Here is a 21237-nt window from a genome sequence, read left to right on the forward strand (position 1 = left end):
TTCTCAACTACTTCGCCATATGAAAGCCTTGCTGGGAGACAACAAAATGTCGAACAGCATCATGAGGAGTCTCCGGTTGGGTAAATCACCCCCAACTACCAAGCAAATACTCGCTCCGATGTCGGAGGAAATGGCAACAGAAAAGCTCGCCGACATAGCCGACAGAATTCATGAAAGTTCCCGGAGCCGACAAGTATACGCCCACCAACGGCAACCTGACCAAAACCGAGATGAAGAATTGGCCGAATTAAAGTCTATGGTTGAAAAGCTTTCAAAGCAGCTGGCCGACATACTTCAAACCCGTCGACGTTATCTCAGAAATTACAACAACATGCGACAAAGTTACAGGCGAAGAAGTTTAAGCAGGAACCGGTCCACATCATGAGATAGACAAGATGTTTGCTTCTACCACAGGAGATTCGGAGTCGACGCGAGAAAATGCACTACACCCTGCTCGTTCAAAAAAACAGCTCAGGGAAACGAACCTTCCAGCCACTAACGGCGACGACTGTAGCTGGAGCACAAAAAAAAACAAAAAAAAAACAAAAAAAAAAAAAACGGTTGTCTGTTTTATATCCGTGACAAAATTCACGGATATAACTTTTAATAGACACCGGAGCGGAAATCAACGTCATACCGACACCGCATGGCCACCCAACAGGGACCCAATTTTTCCGCCAACGGTACAAAAATACCAACTTTTGTCGAGAAAACTAAATTTAAACCTGGGAATGCAAAGGAATTTTTTCTGGAAATTTGCCATAGCCAGCGTGACCACTCCAATTTTGGGGGCAGACTTTTTAGCCCATTTCAACCTGTCTGTCGACATGACTCATCACACATTGACAGACAACGAAACGAAGATTTCGGTGAGAGGAACTACCTCAAAATTTTTAACCACTGGAATCAGTGCTGGCCTACCCGAAGATTTACACGTCCGCCGGTTACTCCAAAAATTTCCTCAACTTTCCCAGCCGTTTAAAAACACGGACCCCATCAAGCATAGTGCTAAGCACTATATTAAGACCACAGGACCGCCCGTCTATTCAACCCCCAGACGCTTGAAACCGGATAAATACAAATTGGCAAAATCCAAGTTTCAAAACCTACTCCACATGGGGATAATACGGCCCTCGAAAAGTGCTTGGTCATCACCACTCCACATGGTGCAGAAAGCTGACAACACACATGGCACCCGTGTGGAGATTTTAGACGCTTAAACGCGAAAACAGTTCTGCATAGATATCCTATCACCCATATCCATGACTTCGCCAATAGACTCCAAGGCGCCACAATTTTCTCCAAGCTGGACCTCGTAAAGGCATATTTTCAAATTCCAGTCGCGGAAGAAGACATTCATAAAACCACACTGACCACATCATTTGGCCTTTATGAGTTCCTAAGGATGCCTTTCGGGCTGAGAAATGCCTGTCAAACTTTCCAGCGTTTGATCAACGAAGTTTTCAGAGGTCTGCCGTTCATATTCGCATATGTGGACGATGTTTTAATCGCCAGCAGAAACGTCGAAGAACACCGGCTACACCTGGAACAAACTTTCGAAAGACCGTCACATTTCGGTCTGAAACTAAACACCGATAAATGTGTTTTTGCCCACCAGGAGGTTCAATTTCTCGGACATTTAATCGACAAGGATGGAATCTTCCCTTTGCCTGAAAAAGTAAGTGCCATTTCAAATTTCCCTCTACCGACATCTGTCAGACAAGTTCACCGTTTTGTAGGCATAATTAGTTATTACCGACGCTTTTTGCCTAACTGTTCTGCATTACTCGCACCTTTCACGGACTTGTTATAAAAACGAACCAAAAACCAACAGTTAGTTTTGGAAGGACCTGCACTACAAGCCTTCGAACAATCGAAGGCTGCTTTGGCAAACTTCACCAAACTTACATATATCCAAGATAGCGATACAACGGAACTTACACTTATGACGGATGCATTGGAAATAGCAGTAGGAGATGTCATTCACCAAATTTCTGACAACAAAATGACCCCTATTTCATTCTTCTCTGCCAAGTTAAACAAAGCGCAGACTAAATATAGCACTTTCTCGAGAGAGTTACTTGCAATTTACCTTGCAATTAAGCACTTTAAACATCTCCTCGAAGGCAGAAAATTTTCCATTTATACGAATCATAAACCTCTAACATTTGTTCTACACACACATGTCGACAAATACGGTCCACGAGAAATTCGACATCTTGACTATATAGCCCAATATTCTACCGATATACGGTACGTAAAAGGACAAGAAAACGTTGTAGCCGACGCTTTATCTCGCGCAACAATTGCTTCTTTAAATTCCATTCAACTAAGTATGGAATTAATAGCACAAGAGCAATTAGTCGATACCATGCTCCCAGCTATAATGGATGAAACTTCACTGAAGCTGAAAGAAATGCCGATACCGTTCGGAACAACAAATTTCTATTTTGATGTTTCACAAAAACACCCTCGCCCTTATATTTCACCCAGCCTCAGACGACAAGTTTTCCAGCACTTCCACAATTTGTCTCACCCAGGAAAATGCGCCACCGTGAAATTAATAGGGAACGTTTTGTTTGGCCAAATATGAATACGGACATCCGTAGTTGGACAAAAACTTGCATTCCTTGCCAAAAAAACAAAGTTCATAGGCACACAAAATCACCTTCAGGAACTTTTAGTGTACCAGATGCTAGGTTTACTCATGTTCATATCGACTTGGTTGGACCCTTGCCCACTTCAAAAGGACACACCCACATCCTTACTATAGTCGATAGATTCAGCAGATGGCCGACAGCAATACCAGTGAAAGACATATCAGCCGCAACAGTAGCCAGAGCGATTTTACAAGATTGGATAACGATTTTCGGAGTGCCCTCTGTAATCACAATGGACAGGGGCGCACAGTTTCAATCAATTCTTTTCACTGAATTAAACCATCTGTTGGGAACAAAGCACATTAAAACTACTGCCTACCACCCTTATGCAAATTGTATAGTGGAACGGTTTCATAGACAATTAAAAGCATCTTTGCCTATGAACGAAAACAAAGCGGACTGGTCAGACAATTTGCCACTCATTATCCTAGCAATTCGCAACACTGAAGGAAGATTTGCAGAGCACACCTACAGAATTAGTTTTCGGTTCAGCACTAATTTTACCGGGACAATTCTGCGAAAACAATACAGACATTTCCCCAACAACAACTGTTGTAACGGATTTAAAACATAAAATGTCACGATTAAAATTCACCCCAACTAAAAAGCCAGACACGAACATTTTCGTTCCAAGCGATATTCACACCTGTGAATACGTTTTTATCAGGAACGACGCAGTCAAAAACCACTCTGTCCAAATTATTCCGGACCTTATGTAGTTCTCGACAGAAGTGAAAAGTACTTTACCATTTTAAAAAGAGGCAAAAAAAATACACTATTGCAATAGACAGGCTTTAACCTGCATTCATAGACGAACAATTACACATTTCCCCTAGTCCAATACAAGAACATACACACTCACAAACTGACAAAGAAATTACAAAAAACAACACAACACAAACAACAACAAAAACAGGTCGAAAAGTTCATTGGCCAAAACATTTCAAACAATACATAACTTATTAAAATATATATATATATATATATATATATATATATATATATATATATATATATATACATAAAAAAAAGAAATACGTTTCTCTTGTATATATATATATATATTTTTCTCCTCAGGATTGGGAGTCTTGTTCGAAAATGTTTTTTGTCTCACATATACACATCCACATGTACGCACGCACACATACACACGTACATATGTTCACGTTCACACGCTCACATTCACGTGCATACATACATGCTAACGTACACACATATACACACACATGGGCAATGTCACTTCCCTTTAAAGGAAATCCAGACATGCGCAGTCAGAACACTGGCCCCAGTATAAAAGTCAACAACAACGTTCAACTTCCTCTTTCTTCCCTTTTGTCTTGGTTCGTCAACCAGACAAGTTTGCGTCCACAGCTTGTGGCCTAAAGACACTTCCACGTGGACGAATGCTACCATGCACGCGCGGTTTTACTGAGGTCAACTCCCTTTCTCTCTCTTTCCTTTTCTACATACTGGACTGAAAACGTGTTCCACCTAAACCATTTACTTTCAACAGAAAATAAACATGTTTATTTTAATCAGCAATTGAGTTTTTTTCTCTTCCTTCCATTCATTTCACTATTTTCTTTTGTAGCAGGTTAGGATTATTATATCCTGGTCCGCAACAAACACAGGACGCATAATTACAAGACCGAAATGGCCTTGGCGTCACACCCCCATAGAAGTAGACTCGCCCGCTTACATGAGAGGCGAGAGAGGGCTACTTAAACAAAACATTCACGGAAACGAGGGTTCTCAAATGTGCATCGTCTTCCCGATATTTTACAGTCTCTGGTAAAAAGTCCGATTTTTATTCATATAAATAAAAATATTTGATCAATTTATGTAATTTTTGGAATATGATTATTTCGTTTCGTTACGGACGGATACGTAATACATCATACAGATTTTTTTATTTCTAATATAGGGGAAATTCCGGACAAGAACCTATTTGTTAACGCAAATCGATCACAGTTGAGTAAGTAAAGGGTATTTAGTTCTCCCCTACTGTAAGAAGTGTAACACCAGGGTCGGAAAGTGGGATTGAGACGTTAGCACCCCCGAGGAGGGGCACTATTATTTGCAAAAAGTGACTGGGCATACCCGTCGGCATTCCTCGGTAAGGGCGCCTCAAGCGATTAGCAATAAACCAATCCCTTTTCAAAAGAGAGAAGACAAAGCGTGGGAGAGTGGACCTCCTAGAACTGTACAGAACTAACACCCGAGCGCAAAATCACCGGGGACCAGATTCAATCTGTTGACTTTAAAAATCCATCGTCGAGTAAGTAACAAATAGTTTCTGACTAATTTTCCAAATTGTATTTTGCTATTAGTAACGTGTACACTAAGAAAGTAAAAATTTACTAAAGAAAAAAAAAATCTTCATGATTATTAGGTACCTCCAACGCGCGCCACGGTTTACCCCCCCCCTCTTGTATGTAACACGATGTAACTGTAAATAATTTATTATTACCCTAACTTTTTTTTTACTATTTAAAAGAAGCTTCAAATAAACGCATTAAACTAAACATGCTAAAAAAATTTTACTAATTTTTTACAGCTTACAAAAATAATGAAAACGCGAGACAAAAATCGTGTTTACATTATCGACGCATTAAAACAACGTTCCTATGTAGTAACGTGTTTTAAGCCGTTGACACACCTATGTTTTAAAAATCTCGCAAAAATCAAATAATAGTCATATTTAAAATAAGCTTATATATTAAAAGTAGGTTTCGTTAAATATATTAGGGGATTTTGGGGGTTTGTATTACTGTACACATAAATTCGAAAAAGTTGTCAAAAAACAAATATATAAAACAAATCATATTTACCTGAAATTTTCGATAGTTATTCATTATTAAATAAACTTACATATTAAAAGTAGGTTTCGTTAAATATATTAGAGGATTTTTTTAGGTGTTCTACCCCCCCCCTATTTCATGTAACAAAAACTGAAAAAAAATAAATGTAGGTCGATAAAAATTTCAACATTCGACGATGGATTTTTAAAGTCAACAGATTGTATCTGGTCCCCGGTGATTTTGCGCTCGGGTGTTAGTTCTGTACAGTTCTAGGAGGTCCACTCTCCCAGGCTTTGTCCTCTCTCTTTTGAAAAGGGATTGGTTTATTGCTAATCGCTTGAGGCGCCCTTACCGAGGAATGCCGACGGGAATGCCCAGTCACTTTTTGCAAGTCATAGTGCCCCTTCTCGGGGGTGCTAACGTCTCAATCCCATTTTCCGACACTGGTGTTACACTTCTTACAGTGGGAGAGAACTAAATACCCTTTACTTTAAAACTGGAAAGATCAATAAATAAACAATAGTTATATATATATATATATATATATATATATATATATATATATATATATATATATATATATATATATATATACTTGTACTTTTTTGTAGAAAAAGAAATCCCATACAGTGCTCTATTATTAGGGAAAAAACCTTTCTCGAAATAAGAGCAATATATTTTTTGTATAATATATACAGGGGTGCCAGGAAAACTCGTCCCGGGAAAACTCGTCTCGGGAAAACTCGTCTCCGGAAAACTCGTCTCCGGAAAACTCGTCCCCTTTCGCTAGGTAGGAAAACTGGTCCCATATTGAATAAATATCGATTGAAAACACATTTTATGATCGTTCTTGAAGGAGATATTGTTTTTTAAAATAAACTATAGCCCCCCCCCCATAATATTTTTTAAAAAATATTTTTACTTGTTTAATGTTTTTTTGTATTTTTAATAAAAGCGTTTATTATGTTCATAAACGAGACCGCATATTTTTTTTATATTAATATAAAAAGAATTTACTTATATACTGTTGTTTATAAAAGGGTAAAATCGATTTTTCTACCTCGCCGACTATGTTGTTTATTTAATTTATTTGGAATCGTTTATTTGGTAAAGAAAAAAAACAAAACAAAACATGTCGAGTGTTACGTGAAAACGAGAAATAATGCCGGTATATCACATCTTAGGGGGTCTTGATAATCGCTAAAAAATAGAAAATTAAAGAAATTACTGAGGGAGATTTGGTTTTAAAAAGAAAATAATAAATTTTAATATTTTTTAAATTACAATTTAAAGAGAGAGGGGGGGATAAAACCTATATCTCCCTTCGAAAAGCAACCAACAAAAAATGATAAACGATAGCGGAGTTTCCAATAAAATTGATTAATAAATTTATTTAGTGATTACTTTCTCTCTTAATGATTGATTTTAGAATTTTGAAGTAAAAATTTAAAAAATTAAAAATGAGTTAACGAGAGATTGTTAGCACATGGCATCTCTCGCGCCAAAAAAATATTTCGCTTTTAATTTATTAGTTAATTTTTGCAAAATTTGACAGGACGACAATAAATGTTGATAATTGATAAAATCATAATTTTAAATAACGCATGAGTGCATTTAGCATGAGAGAAAACAAAAACATAACAACAAAAAAACTATCATAATTAAAAAACAAAACCAAAAGCGTAACGAAAAATCGAATCGCGCTCCCTGTTTTTTAATTTTTGGGTTTTGTTTTTTTTATTGTCTTTATGACTCCAAAAAACATCGTTAAAATAAGAACAAAAAACAATTTGTAATTAACTTTGTATGAACATAATAAACGCTTTAAAATAAGTTAAACCACTAAGAACTTAGCCAGTTAGGTAGAAAACGGACACTTAGAAAATCGATTTTATTTAAAAAAAAACAAAACAAAAAAAAACATTAAACAAGTAAAAATATTTAAAAAAAAATATTATGGGGGGGCTATAGTCTATTTTAAAAAAACAATATCTCCTTCAAGAACGATCATAAAATGTGTTTTCAATCGATATTTATTCAATAAGGGACCAGTTTTCCTACCTAGCGAAAGGGGACGAGTTTTCCGGAGACGAGTTTTCCCGAGACGAGTTTTCCCGGAACGAGTTTTCCTAAATTCATATACAGGAATTTACATTTATATCGGTAGTCGAGAGCCTGAGACGGACATTAAGAGCAGTCCTCAACTACCGGGCTTGAAACCGTCGGTACCGACTACCGATATAAATGTAAATTCCTGTATATATATATATATATATATATATTATATATATATATATATATGTATAAAATCCCATAATTTTCTTCACTTACATCAAAGTTGTAAATAAAATAGAACATAAAATCATTAATATTATGTTAAAAAAAAATAAAATGAACAATTTTTCTTGATTTTTTTTCTTGGTAACATAATTATTTGAATTACAACAAAAAAAAACGAATTCTAAAAAAACATTATTTTTAAAAAGCTTTAAATGATATTAAATTCAAATATTACGCGATATGAAGTTTAAACCGATTTTTTATATAACAGGTTTTCAATATTAAAAAAAATATTTTCATATAATATATGACTCTTGAGATAATAAAAATTACAAAAGAAAATCGACAAAAAAATCGTTTCGATTTGGATATTTAAAATGACAAAGGTTGAAATCAAATTTGCGTTTTTTTTTTCAAAAATATACGGAAGCCTGTAAGGACAAGCATTTGTAGATACAGGTATCAACAGAACAGGTTAAAATTAATTTTATCGTCTGTCTAGTTGGTTATTAAAAATCTATTTGCTTTACAAAAGGTAAGTCTTATATTACTTTTTATTGTTCATTTTTTTTATTGTATATTTTATTTATTCAGAAATTTCTGATAAATTTATCGTTTAATGTATAAATTTAGAATTTTTTGCGAGCTTTTTTCTTATATCTTCAAATCATTAAAACGGACTAGTTGTTTTTCGTAATATATGAGAAATTACTTTTTTGTGAACTTATGCACTTATTTTACCGTTCTAAAATAATAACGATAGTAAAATAACGTTATTTGCAAATAAATTTTATAGTGCTAATGCTCTTCCATAGACATTACAATAAACACATGAACTGATGACGCCGTGTTTTTTGTTTAGAATGATGACGTAATACACAACAGTTTGGAGGTACCTAATGATTATCATTACGGAATAAACATATCATGTTCCAGAAATCACGTAAATTGATCCAGCAGTTTCTTTCTTTCTTTTTTTTTATTTTGTAATATGGAAAATCACTTTTTAACGATCTTTTAGCAATTTTAAGAGTAAATTGTACCTATTTCAAGGTTGATTTTGATCTCGATAAGTCGAATTGAGTTGTCTCCTCCATATTTATAAAACTTGGTGAGTAAAAAAATGTAGCGCCTTGCTTTGTAATAAAATTTGATTTTCTAGTTGATCAATTTACGTGACTTTTGGAATATGACACCTTCGTTCTGTTGCTAGTACATACATCAAAATAATTTGTCTGTATTTTTTTTTTTAAATCGAATTTTAAATAAGAACAGAAAAAAAGCAAAAAACAATGCAACGATGTCGGTAAAATAAATAAATAAAATGCTTTACTTGGTGCTAGGGCAGTTATTGATCCGCGCTATTTTTGAAATGGTATTTTCAAGTTTAATTAAAGTTTTATGATATCTGTTTTTATTAAATTGTAAGGCTAAAGTATACAATAGGTACAAAACACCCCCTCCCATGTTAAGAATGGCTTTCTAAATAATAACGTTATTATTTCAGCGCGGTCAATAAGTGCACTAGTACCCTTTGTTTTTATGATCCAGCCAGAGTTTAATTCTGTTTAGTGGCCTTATTGCTGTTGTAATTTTACTGCTTCAATATCTGTAGTCATGGGGGTTGATCTATACAAGCATAAAAAAGAAGAAATCAGATCAGTCTTAATACTCAAAGTATTTTTTTTAGGGGAGGAGGAGGGGTGAATTAGAGCCTGTAAATATTATGTTTGTAGTTTATACGTCACCTTTTAATTCTTTAGGGCGCCCTCTTCTGGTACGACTGTGTCACCCGAACAAACTCATTATTTTTTGGCGTTTGAAGAACAGGCAGAATGAAAAAAAGGTTGTTTTTTTCTCTCCGTTTCTTTTTAGTAGATTAACTGTAATCTCAGTCAGCCATTATTGTGACAATAAGCACAACAAAGTAGTTTCCACTGACATTCAAACGTGTTTGGTCATGAATTTCAATAAATATGCAAATATATACAAATACACACAAATACATGTTTTTTGTTTGTTTGTTTTTTATGTTATGTTATTGCTAATGGTTTCGAGGGTAATATAAAAAGGATATAAAAGGATTTATTCTCTCCATGGGCTGTGGATAAGAAAAAAAAAAAAAAAAAAGATTGAATACTACAAAGTAAAAAATGAGAGCCATATAGGATTCGAATTAGTACATCAGAAAAGAGGCCGCCTAACGTCTTATTAAACTACGTGACACTTGAGAAAACCAAATGTTCAATTTTGTCTTTCTCTAGACGTACTGGCTCATTAGCTAAACGATCGAAGATGATGCCCCCCTCTTCTGCGATACAAGTTTGTTGAATCATGTAAAAGTCGCGTTTCTTACTGTGGTATTCTTTGTTTATTCCCGATCCCGTGGACTAAATAAATTGTTTGTTTAACGATATTACCTAAGCAAACATTAGCATCAACAACAAACTGATTTTTTATCTAGTATTTTATTCGTTATGTCACGGATCCTTGCGACGATAAAGTAAGGTGTAAAAATTTAGTTCTAAGTCACATTTTTCTGGGGGTTGAAAGTCCAATCTTATCAATATAATCGGGAATTATTTAAGACTTTTACCTGGTCATGGCTTACAGAACGAGAGCATACTGCCTTCGTGGATTAAATAAAAGTTTGAAATTCCATGCAGATTCCCGAGTTTGGCTTAAAAATTCCCGAGTTCGACAAGATTCCTGAGTTTGACACGATACACCCGAAGAAGGTCGTAGGTTAAATCGAACGAAACCTTGTGAAAATAATACTTAAGATAAGATTCGATGCCTCCGTTCAGTTGCGAAAAACAATGGATACTCGTTGTAAGGATAGCTGTGCATGTAATTGTGATGCAAGGTTTGCGCACTCTCTAACCCTAACACCTCTCCTGAATTGTCACTGCTTGAGTTTAGTGGCAAGGAGAAGTGCTAGCTGACTGGAAACAATGTCGAAATTAGCGAAGAGCACACACAGCACCTAGAATTCCTAAATGGTCACCCATTTTATTACTGATCAGACTCAACGTTACTTAACTTTAGTGATCTAACGGGAACCAGTGTGCCAACGGGATTATGCTGTATAATGACAGATGAGAACGGTAGTTTAAATAATCCAAATAATACAAATCAGCGATCTTCATCTTGAAAATTCAGGAGCCAAGTTACTTTTTAGAACTACATGTTTATGGAACATAATACCGCGGAGCTGCTCCCCAGCTTACTACAACATATTCATATTCCAAACGAATGAATCAAATTATTGCTGAGCCGTCCTCTTAAATAATCCACTTCTGACCAATTCCATGCATCGCTATTAATCGTCAACGTGTTGCCACACCGTCCACCTTACATACTTATCAACCCTTATCCCTGAGTGGCCTTCGGCCTCGATAAGTGGTGACTCCTAAATACAAAAAGAAAAAAAAAATGTGTTTACAGATATACAAACCAGCATTTATATCATAAAATACAATTTCAATCGGTGGAACTTTTTAAAATACGATTTAACTTGTTATAAAATAAAATTTCAATTAATAGAATATCATAAAATCCGAGTTTTACTCTTTATAATGCAATCCGATTTCAATTTCTGGAATATTGAAAGATACAATTTCAATTCGTACGTTGTTTGAACATATGTTGCTGTTTGATAAAAAGCAATGTACATCGATAAAATTTAAAAAAATACAATTTGAATTGATAGAATATTATAAAAAAATTTCAATTGATAAAATATCATAAAATGCAATTACAAATTGATAGAATATTGTACATTCAAACTGCTAGATTTATTTTAAATTCCAATTGATAAAATATTCTAAATTCCAATTGATAAAATATTATAAATTTCAATTGATAGAAAATTATAAATTCCAATAGAGTGTCCAAAAACTCCCTGAAGGGTCTTGAACTTAAAAATTCTTTTTTTTTTTCTAGCGTTATAATCAGGATTCGGTTCTGGGGTTCGGGAAGGAGTGAGTCACCCTCTCGACAACAGCATGTTTCTGTCCTCTTCTTTTCCAATCGACCACACTTGGCCTCTCGCCACCAATGTCACACCGCACAATCTGAACGTCAGCAATACAAAATTCTTTTCAAGAGATGTTCACGACTCTTTTCTCTCTGCTGCCCCAGGGAATTTTTCCCTGCTTTTATATCCTCCTATCTAGAAAAAAAAGGAAGAGACAGGAAAAAAAAATAGCTTCTCCCATCATGCTCTGCCTTCTCAAGATGCCCTTCGCGTATACAAATGCGCTGGCCATCCTTTCCTTCTTCTTTCCCAAAGAGCGAAGCAGATACGCCCGGTACGTTTGTTTTTTTCTTATTTTCTAACCATATACCCCACACGCCCCCCTGATCTTTGAGATCAATAAAACACTTCATAATCCTTCATCTAAGCAGGCCTCCACCTGTCACATTGAGGCCTCTGGGGGACAACTTCTTGGGGGTTGACGTTTTCAGGTTCACTACAGACATTCTCGTCCAGTTGTAAAGAACCACAATGTGGGGCTAAGTCGAATTGGGGTGCCTTGTTAGCTTCTTGGTGGATATCGTCTTCCTCCTCTTCACTGCCATCACTGCGCACTGGCAGGGTTACATGACGCAGGTCTAGGATATGCCGGGGAACGCCATTCACCATCACGTTGTTCTTTGACTGCGTTCCCGTTACGACCCCCCCCTCCCCCAGCGAGTGGTACATTTTGCATTGGGGGGCTTTACCCACACCTCCTCACCCACTTTAATGGTAGCTTCTTCATCCTCAATTCCTACCGTTTTGTTACACGGATGCCGCCACTTATATGCAAAGATGGCTCTATGAGGCACAGTTGTCTCATCTTGTCTGGTTTTTCTGTGAGATGTTGTACCAAAACACCGCCTCCATGAGTGAAATGTTGCTTTTTTTCGCAGCAGCTTTGATGGTGTGATGATTCCTCTCCACTATCCCATTGCCACTCGGCCGATACGCCGCCCTAAAAAATTGCCTTACTCCCCACATCACACACCTCTTTAAAGGCTTCTGATCGGAAAGCGGGGCCATTGTCCATTAACAGTTCCTCAGCCAGCCCTCTTTCCAAAAATATTTCTTCAATGACTCCTCCGATCACCCATGCAGCTTCTGCCCTGATCTCTCTCCATATGGCAAACTTCCCCGGTCCACAGTCGACCATCGACAGATACAGCTTATGGCGATAATGGGTCACATCAATGGCCAATCGCTTCCAGTCCTCTGCAATGTGTAACTCTCCTGCTTCATGTCTGGATGGTCCGAGGTCTATCGATTGGCACTCCTGACAGTGCTCCACTACTTCCCTGATCTCCTTCTCGGTGGTTTCCGGGTAAACCTCTCTTGCCGTTCTTGACCAAAGTGGTGCATTTCATGTAACTTTTTAACTTCCTCCCCTGCACAGCATACTGAGGAAACCTCCTTTCTCTCTTGCAGCCAGACCTTCTTTACCCATGTCATCGAATCCACCTTATTCTTTTCTGATGGGATCAGCACTACAGATACCTTCAATTGGAATTCCGCGATCAAATCTGCAAGTGCTCCAAGCCTGCGCCTGATCAGCATTTCTGCAGCACCTCTGGTCCTAACTCTCTTATCGCCAGTCACTGCTGACCTGATCCATGAAACTACCATTGCCGAATCGGATTTGATTTCAATCGTTTTCAATCCCTACTTCAGGGCCAGATTGATTCCTTTCATAGCGGCCTCCAGTTCGGCTACGTCGATATGGGAATTGTCGTTTTTCCTCCTTAACCATGCCGCATCTTCCACAGTTACGCCTCCCATCCCTAATACGACGCCCAATGCCAGACTGCTGGCATCACACCAAATCACCCCCGCGTCTCCACCGCTGATGTACCATTCCCCCTTTACTGGGTCTTCTTTTGTCACTCTCGCGATGATTTCCTGTAGCATGTTCATGACCTCTTTCGTCACACGGCCCTCCCAGCCATCAGTGCCCATTTGTCGTTTAATAAAGCTGCACGCTATCCTGATTGGATAGTGTCCCACCAGTCTCCTGCAGACCGAGAAGAGTTCTCGTTTTGTCAGGTCGGTTCCGATTTCGGGCATTGCATTTCCTTGTCTAAAGACAAGGCTTCCTTTGCCATCTCGGCATAGTTTCAACCCCAACACCGCTCCTCCATCCAGGGACTCCGCCGGTTTGCAGTCAACCCATACCTCACGACATGACCTCTCACTTTCTCTGCTGTCACCTCTGCTTCCTCCATGAAAATGTTGTCAATGTACGAACTAGTGGCCTTGTCCACTGTACAGTCTTTACTCAGCACCGTCTTCAGCATGGCAGTCATAATTTTTGGGGCTGAGCTCAGCCCAAAGCCTAATCTCGTCAGGCAATATAACTTCCCCTTGTACCGGACCAATTGATGTTTCCAGAGTTTTTCATCTACATGGATCTGGAGATAAGCCGACTTCAAGTCAACAATCTTAGTGGTCTGCTTCATCCTCCTCCATTTCCTCATCACCTCTTCGCATACATCAATCCCCTTTCTAGTGTGGCAGGCTATGTATCTGTTTAATTCTCTGAAATCCAGTACCGGTCTAACTTTATTCTTTGTGGGTTGAACAACCGCCAGTAATGGTAGCACTTCTTTTTCTTCCCCTTTCCACGGTTTCAGAATTCCCTCCTCTATCCACCTCTCCACTTCTTCCTCGAATCCTTTTCTTATTTCTCCTCGCAGTGTTTTCTCGTAGCAGCTTACTTTGTTTCGTAGTTCCTGAGGCCCGGAGATTCATTTCCATTCCACCGTCCACCTCTCACCATCGAACCTCGCTAGGAAATCCTCATCCTCGATGCAGCAAGTATCTGGTTTTTGTGTTCTGATATTTCTATCACCTTCCACTCCTTCCATTCCTACTGCGCCGAGGCGTCCAAAAGTTACTTGGCCCCCTCTCAACGTAGCGCCCCCCTCCAGTTGGTTAATCGCGCCTAAAACCACATCAACATCACCAACCAGATGATCCAACACCAGGGCTCGTAGTCCAATAGGCACATCTTGCACCAGTACTTCCACTGTTGTCTCTCCCAGGCATTTCACCTCCCTGCCATCCACGGTCTTATTACTCCTGGCTCCACTCCATGATCTAGCGACATTCTTCATTATCAACGTCGTGGTGCAGCCTGAGTCAACAAGAGCCACGGCTCTCTTCCCATTGACTACTACCGGTAACTGAGGCAACGTTTCATTGTGTGCCATTTCCACATAGAAGGGGGAACCACTGGCGCAATGGCTCCCCTTCACTCATTTCCCTGGTCCCGTGCAGCAACGCAATAGCAGCTAATGTGCCCCACTCGTCCACATCAGTAGCAAATGACCCCCGGTCTTGGCTCTTTGCAGTCCTTGAGCAGGTGAGGACCCTGGCACTGGAAGCACTTGATGGCAGGCCTCTCCTCCTGTCGCCTCGCTGCCTGTCTCTCATCATTCAAGTGGGGCATCATGCACTTATTTCCACTCACAGCTGCAGCCACGATTGGGCCCTTGACATTCTTGACTAGGACTCTGGTGTGGACCAAGAGATCGTCCACTTCCATCGTATTGATCTCAGTGATTCTCTGCATGTTTGCGGAGATTTCTTCTGGGAAGCAATTCATTAGGTATAGCTTTACCGTCATCTCTAGACTTCTCCCCACGTAACCAGCCAATCCTGCCAGTCTTCTGATCTCTGCAGCAAAGACGTCAACAGACTCGCCGGGCCACCTCAAACTTGCAAGCTTGCCGAGTGCTTCAAATGGACTCTCGGCAAAAGCCAATTTCAGTCTTTGCTCCACTGAGGCAAGGTGTCCCTTATTTTCATCGCGCATCTGCTGGTAAATAGTGAGGGCTTCTCCCTCTAAGTAGAGCAGCAGCAAGGTGACCACGTCTTCGATTTTTTGCAACCTTGCCACCATCTTTAATTTTTCCAGCCATTTAATTAGGTCACCCTCTCCAGTGAAGGGTCTCAACATTTGAGTTGAGAGTCTCCAGTCAGCCATGTTAACCTCCTTGACTCGCCGAAATAGCTTCTAGCGTTATAATCAGGATTCGGTTCTGGGGTTCGGGAAGGAGTGAGTCATCCTCTCGACAACAGCACGTTTCTGCCCTCTTCCTTTCCAATCGATCACACCTGGCCTCTCGCCACCAATGTCACACCGCACAATCCGAACGTCAGCAATACAATCTTCTTTTCAAGACATGTTCACGACTCTTTTCTATCTCCTCCCCCAGGGAATTTTTCCCAGCTTTTATATCCTCCTATCTAGAAAAAAAAAGGAAGAGACAGGAAAAAAAAATAGCTTCTCCCATCATGCTCTGCCTTCTCAAGATGCCCTTCGCGTATACAAATGCGCTGGCCATTCTTTCCTTCTTCTTTCCCAAAGAGCGATGCAGATACGCCCGGTACGTATTTTTTTCTTCTTTTCTAACCATATACCCCACAGATATGTTTCTGTAATTTTAACACAATCTGACTAAGACAGTAAGATTTTATTTTAAAACATAGTAAAATTCCAGCGATCTTTATTTATGAAAAGTAATGTCTTTTAAATGTTACCCATTTTCAGCTTTCCATATTTGTGCTCTTTCAAAAACATTATTAAAGACAGATTGCAAAATATCTGGATTGCAATTAAATTCCCTTATTTCGTTCTGTGAGCCGGCAGACATCGAAACGTCAAACCCCACACCCAGCAAGAATGTAAGGAAAACATCAGGAAGGAAATAAGAGAGTTAAATAGTTATGCAGCATTTAAAAGACATTATTTTCATAAATCAAAATAATTTGAATTTTGCATTATTTTAAAACAATTCCCAATGTCTTAGTCAGATTGTGTTAAAATTACAGAAAGATATCAAAAATATTTCATCTATTTAAGTTTAAAACCCTTCAGTGACTTTTTGGACAGCCTGCAGATTATTATATATTAATAAAATATAAATACTAATGGATACAAAAATGAGAAAAACAATTGCTAGAATATTACAAATTTCAATTGCTAGAATATTATGAATTTCAATTGGTAGAATATTATAAATTCCAATTATTAGAAAATGATAAATCTAATTGATAGAAAATTATAAATTCCCATTAATAGACTATTATAAATTTAATTGATAGAAAATTATGAATTTCAATTGATACAATATTATGAATTTCAATTGATGGAAAATTATAAATTCAATTGATAGAAATTTTGAAATACCAACTGATAGAATATTATGCATTTAAATTAATAGAAAATTATAAATTCCAATTCATAGAAAATTATAAATTTCAATTGCTAGAAAATTATAAATTGGAATTGATAGAAAATTATGAATTTCAATTGCTAGAATATTATAAATTTAAATTGATAGAAAATTATGAATTTGAATTGATAGAAAATTATAAATTCCAATTCATAGAAAATTATAAATTTCAATTGCTGGAGTATTATAAATTTAAATTGATAGAAAATTATGAATTGATAGAGAATTATGAATTTCAATTGCTAGAATGTTATACATTTTAATTGATAGAAAATTATGAATTCCAATTGATAAAATATTATGAATTTCAGTTGATAGAAAATTATAAATTCAAATTGATAGAAAATTATGAATTTCAATTGCTCGAATATTATAAATTCCAATTGATAGAAAATTATAAATTTCCATTGATAGAAAATTATAAATTTAATTGATAGAAAATTATAAATCCCAATTGATAGAAAATTATAAATTTAAATTGGTAGAATATTATAAATTTCAATTGCTCGAATATTATAAATTCCAATTAATAGAAAATTATAAATTTAATTGATAGAAAATTATGAATTCTAATTGATAGAATATTATGAATTTCAATTGCTAAAATATTATATATTCTAATAGATAGAAAATTATAAATTCCAATTAATAGAAATTTTGAAATACCAATTGATAGTATATTATGAATTTAAATTGTTAGAAAATTATTATTTTATTAGATAGAAAATTATGAATTTCAATTGATAGAATATTATGAATTCCAATTGATAGAATATCATGAATTTCAATTGCTAGAATATTATAAATTTCAATTGATAGAAAGCTATGAATTTCAATTGATAGAAGATTATGAATTTCAATCGATAGAATATTATATATTTTAAATGATAGAAAATTATGAATTCTAATTGATAAAATATTATGAATTTCAGTTGATAGAAAATTATAAATTCCAATTGATAGAATATTATATAGTTCAATTGATAGAAAATTATAAATTCCAATTGATAGAAAATAATAAATTCCAATTGATAGAAAATTACGAATTCCAATTTATAGAATATTATAAATTTGAATTGCTCGGATATTATTAACTCCAATTGATAGAAAATTATAAATTTCAATTGACAGAAAATTATAAATTCCAATTGATAGAATATTATGAATTTCCAATTGATAGAAAATTATAAATTTCAATTGATAGAAAATTATAAATTCCAATTGATAGAATATTATGAATTTCAGTTGATAGAAAATTATAAATTCTATTGATAGAAAATTATAAATTTCAATTGACAGAAAATTATAAATTCCAATTGATAGAATATTATGAATTTCCAATTGATAGAAAATTATAAATTTCAATTGATAGAAAATTATAAATTCCAATTGATAGAATATTATAAATTTCAATTGATAGAAAATTATAAATTCCAATTGATAGAATATTATAAATACCAAGTGATAGAAAATTATAAATTCCAATTGATAGAATATTATAAATTAAATTGATAGGAAATTATAAACTCAAATTGATAGAATATTATAAATTTCAATTGATAGAAAATTATAAATTCCAATTGATAGAATATTATGAATTTCAGTTGATAGAAAATAATGAATTTCAATTGATAGAATATTATAAATTCAAACTGATAGGATGTTAAAATTTCCAATAGATAGAAAATTATGAATTCAATTGACAGAAAATTATGAATTCCAATTGATAGAAAATTATGAATTTCAATTGAAAGAAAATTATAAATTTAATTGATAGAACATTATAAATTTCAATTGATAGAAAATTATTAATGTCAATGAATAGAAAATTATTAATTCCAAGTGATAGAAAATTATGAATTTCAATTGATAGAATATTATAAATTTCAATTGATAGAAAATTATTAATGTCAATGAATAGAAAATTATTAATTCCAAGTGATAGAAAATTATGAATTTCAATTGATAGAATATTATAAATTTAATTGATAGGAAATTATAAACTCAAATTGATAGAATATTATAAATTTAAATTGATAGAAAATTATAAATTCCAATTGATAGAATATTATAAATTTCAATTGATAGAATATTATAAATTTAAATTGATAGAATATTATAAATTTCAATTGCTAGAATATTATAAATTTCAATTGATAGAATATTATAAATTTCTATTGATAGAATATTATAAATTTCAATTGATAGAATATTATAAATTTAAATTGATAGAATATTATAAATTTCAATTGCTAGAATATTATAAATTTCAATTGATAGAATATTATAAATTTCTATTGAGAGAACATTATAAATTCAATTGATAGAATATTATAAATTTCAATTGCTAGAATATTATAAATTTCAATTGATAGAATATTATAAATTTCAATTGATAGAATATTATAAATTTCTATTGATAGAATATTATAAATTTCAATTGATAGAATATTATAAATTTCAATTGCTAGAATATTATAAATTTCAATTGATAGAATATTATAAATTTCTATTGATAGAATATTATAAATTTCAATTGATAGAATATTATAAATTTAAATTGATAGAATATTATAAATTTCAATTGCTAGAATATTATAAATTTCAATTGATAGAATATTATAAATTTCAATTGCTAGAATATTATAAATTTCAATTGATAGAATATTATAAATTTCAATTGATAGAATATTATAAATTTCAATTGATAGAATATTATAAATTTCTATTGATAGAATATTATAAATTTAAATTGATAGAATATTATAAATTTCAATTGCTAGAATATTATAAATTTCAATTGATAGAATATTATAAATTTCTATTGATAGAATATTATAAATTTCAATTGATAGAATATTATAAATTTAAATTGATAGAATATTATAAATTTCAATTGCTAGAATATTATAAATTTCAATTGATAGAATATTATAAATTTCTATTGAGAGAACATTATAAATTCAATTGATAGAATATTATAAATTTCAATTGCTAGAATATTATAAATTTCAATTGATAGAATATTATAAATTTCCATTGAGAGAACATTATAAATTCAATTGATAGAATATTATAAATTTCAGTTGATAGAAAATTATGAATTCCAATTGATAGAATATTATGAATTTCAATTGATGGAAAATTATGAATTTTAATTGCTAAAATATTATGAATTTCAATTGATCGAAAATTATGAATTCCAATTGATAGAAAATTATGAATTCAATTGATAGAAAATCATAAATTCCAACTGATAGAATATTATAAATTCCAATTAATAGAAAATTATAAATTCAAATTATAGAATATTATGGATTTCAATTGATAAAATATTATAAATTCCAATTGATGGAAAATTATAAATTTAATTGATAGAAAATTATAAATTCCAACTGATAGAATATTATAATTTCCAATTGATAGAAAATTATGAATTCCAATGTATAGAATATTATAAATACCAAGTGATAGAAAATTATAAATTCCAATTGATAGAATATTATAAATTAAATTGATAGGAAATTATAAACTCAAATTGATAGAATATTATAAATTTCAATTGATAGAAAATTATAAATTCCAATTGATAGAATATTATGAATTTCAATTGATTGAAAATTATGAATTTCAATTGCTAAAATATTATAAATTTCAATTGATAGAAAATTATAAATTTCAATTGATAGAATATTATGAATTTCTATTTCTAAAATTATATAAATTCCAATTGATAGAAAATTATAAATTCCAATTGATAGAATATTATGAATTTCTATTGCTAAAATATTATAAATTCCAATTGATAGAAAATTATAAATTCAATTGATAAAACATCAGAAAGGAAATAAGAGAGTTAAATCGTTATGCAGCATTTAAAAGACATTATTTTCATAAATCAAAATAATTTGAATTTTGCATTATTTTAAAACAATTTCTATTATAAATTCCAATTGATAGAAAATTATAAATTATAAATTCAATTGATAAAAACTTATAAATTTCAATTGATAGAATATTATAAATTTCAATTGATAAAATATTATGAATTCCAATTGATAGAAAATTATAAATTCAATTGATAGAATATTATGAATTTCTATTGCTAAAATATTATAAATTCAATTGATAGAAAATTATAAATTCTATTGATAGAAAATTATAAATTCCAATTGATAGAATATTGTAAATTTCAATTGATAAAATATTATAAATTCCAATGTATAGAAAATTATAAA

The 21237-nt window shown here is 33.6% G+C and overlaps 1 protein-coding gene across 3 annotated transcripts in view; it reads right to left on the bottom strand.

Annotated features, from left to right (window-relative positions):
* The window catches only part of LOC145260527 (uncharacterized), a 502535-nt gene extending 492722 nt beyond the window's left edge, over window positions 1–9813 (bottom strand). For 2 of the 3 annotated variants that reach the window (XM_080118723.1, XM_080118721.1), the window contains exon 1: window positions 9490–9813. The gene's annotated coding sequence lies outside the window, so the exon portion shown is untranslated. The remainder of the gene's footprint in view (window positions 1–9489) is intronic. The other variant, XM_080118722.1, reaches the window with a different exon arrangement.
* Window positions 9814–21237: the final 11424 nt, after the last annotated feature.

This window comes from Euprymna scolopes, chromosome 36, assembly GCF_053919585.1.
Source record: "Euprymna scolopes isolate OS-2025 chromosome 36, ASM5391958v1, whole genome shotgun sequence".
NCBI classification, from domain to species: Eukaryota; Metazoa; Mollusca; class Cephalopoda; order Sepiida; family Sepiolidae; genus Euprymna; species Euprymna scolopes.